Source organism: Balaenoptera acutorostrata, chromosome 10 (assembly GCF_949987535.1).
Source record: "Balaenoptera acutorostrata chromosome 10, mBalAcu1.1, whole genome shotgun sequence".
Taxonomy (NCBI): Eukaryota; Metazoa; Chordata; class Mammalia; order Artiodactyla; family Balaenopteridae; genus Balaenoptera; species Balaenoptera acutorostrata.
In genome coordinates, this window is record NC_080073.1 from 93,913,143 (window position 1) to 93,916,133 (window position 2,991).

The following is a 2,991-nucleotide window of genomic DNA, read 5'->3' on the forward strand; positions in this document are numbered from 1 at the left end:
TAAACCAGTAACAGTAAGTAAACTGCTTTCCTTAGTTCTCTGAGCTGTTCTAGCAAATTACCAAACCTGAGGAGAGGGTCTTGGGCCCCTTGAGTTAAAGTCAGAAGTACTGGAGGCCTGGACTTGCAACTGGCATCTGAAGTGGGGAAGTGTCTTGCTGAGCCTGTAACCTGTGGGGTCTGTGCTAACTCCAGGCAGCTAATGTCAGACTTGCTTGGCGTGGAAAACCCACACATTTGATGTAAGAAGTGGTGTGAGGAGTAGGAGCAGTGGAGGAAAAAAGAAGCTTTCTTTCAAGACATCATTCATGAACATATTCCTAATGAACCTGTGGCAACTTCCATGGGTCACCTCTTGCTTTTCTGTTAAAAAACAGTCACACAGTTGTAAATGCTTCTCTTTGTTAAAGTGTATAAAATATAGAAGGAAAAAGACTGAAAACTGAAAGTTTCCTTTGCACTCCCCTATTCTAATACGATGCCTTTACTCAGAGGAAACCACTGTGAAATTGACATTGATCCTTTCAGATACTTTCTTATATATTTTCATGTATATGTATTGATATACATATTTCTTTCTTAAAAATATATATAGGATTGTGCTCTATGTTATCTCATTTAATAAACTGAGGATCTTCCCTGACAGTACACATTCTCTTTAATGGCTTCAAAATAGTCCTCAATTTACCACAATTTACTGTACTACTCTCCTTTTGTTGGACCTTTAGGTTGTTGCCAAATTTTTGCTTTTATAGACAATGCTGCTATGAACATCCTTATATCTTCAAACAAATAAGAATTCATTAGCACAGAGTCCCAGAAATGGAATTGCTATATTAAAAGACATGCACATTTTTTTAACATCTTTATTGGAGTACAATTGCTTTACAATATTGTGTTAGTTTCTGCTGTATAACAAAGTGAATCAGCTATATATATATACATATATCCCCATACCCCTCCCTCTTGCTTCTCCCTCCCACCCTCCCTATTCCACCCCTCTAGGTGGTCACAAAGCACGGAGCTGATGTCCTTGTGCTATGCAGCTGCTTCCCACTAGCTATCTATTTTACATTTGGTAGTGTATATAAGTCCATGCCACTCTCTCACTTCATCCCAGCTTACCCTTCCCCGTCCCCATGTCCTCAAGTCCATTCTCTACGTCTGCGTCTTTACTTAAAAATCCTAATGAATACTACAAACATTTTTTTCCAATTTATATTTCTTTCAGGAGTATGTGATAGTACTCCACAGCCTAGCTATGCCAAGTGTGGTCCTATGACAAGTAGAACTGGCATCTTCTGGGAGCCTGTTAAAAATGTAGGCTCTCGGGACTTCCCTGGTAGCACAGTGGTTAAGAATCTGCCTGCCAATGTAGGGGACACGGGTTCAAGCCGTGGTCCAGGAAGATCCCACATGCCGCGGAGCAACTAAGCCTGGGCGCCACAACTACTGAGCCTGCACTCTAGAGCCTGTGCGCCACAACTACTGAAGCCCACGCACCTAGAGCCCATGCTCCGCAACAAGAGAAGCCACTGTAATGAGAAGCCTGCACATGGCAACAAAGAGTAGCCCCCGCTCGCCGCAACTAGAGAAACCCCCCATCCAGCAGCAAAGATCCAACGCAGCCAAAAATAAATAAATTAATTAATTTTTTAAAAATGTAGACTCTCAGGCCCAATTACAACCACTCAATCAGAATTTGCCAACAAGATTCCCAGGTGATTCACATGGTCATTAAAGTTTGATAAGAACTGCTCTGTATCTTCTTTTCCTCCCTAAAATACCATCAATCTTTAAAATGTTTGCCCTTTCTCCTTTACTCCCAAGTACTTAAAAACTATTTAATAACATTCCCTAGAATTTTGTCTGGGATCTCTACTAAAGGCATAAATTGACAATTCACAGAATCCACCCATTATAAATACAAAGATAATATTTCCCCTTCTCTAATCTTTTGGCATGTCTTTCACACTCCAAGATTTTTTATGGACAACTGATAATTATTTAACAAATACATCTGCTGGTTGTCTCCATTTTCTGAGCACAATTTACCTGGGTTGAGAGACCTGAATTTATTTAGATCAGTGAGGTTCTCTCTTAAAGTCTTCTCACTTGTGTTTAAATCTAGGAGGATGTTCACAGACCACCTGGAGGATACTGAAGAGCCATCAAAGAAATATGTGAGCTACTTTGAAAACTACTGCCTCAGAGGATCCTTTAACAAGTGCTCTGGGTGCAGGGGTGGTTGCCCCCCTCTGTCTTCCACCTCCCACCAAATCTCAAAGCAGAGAGCTCCTTTCTGCAGAGTTCTGTTAATTGGAGTGGATTGTTCCTGGATTATTGCCTTTGTCGACACCAGTTTATGAGTCAATCTTTGACCTTTATACTGCTAATGTTTATTGAGTGCCTACTGCAGCCCAGATACCATGCTTTACACACACCAATTTTCTTAATCCTTGAAGCAGCCCTCTAATACAGACACCATTATTAGTCATTTTCCAGAATAGGGACTGAAATAAATGATTAAGTAAATGGTGGGATCTGGCTTGACTTAAATACCACTCTATACTTCCTACAGGTGAGGAGAAGAACTATTTGGAGGATCAGAAAGGGACTCAGCAGAACTGAGGACTTTTTATGCAAAGCATCACTTTGCTGTTAAGTAAACAGTATTATAGACAGTGTTGTCATTTATAGCATTAGTAAATATAAAACTAAAACAAAATTGCTTTATCTATAAACATAAGTAGCATTCTTGGGTCTATTTATTCCCATGAATACTGTTTCCTGGGGAGCTTAAGGATCAGAGTTGACAACAGTTCCTATTTCTGGATTTTTTGAAAGAGTAAGTTAAGGAAAAAAATAAACATGATTCTCAACCCTTGCAGAGATTGCTGTGGATGCTAGGAGCACCGTGGTTCACTATTAGGGTTAACTAACCTAACCTTCCTAGTCCTCCTTAAGTCTCTCCCTTTTATAACCCTTTAGC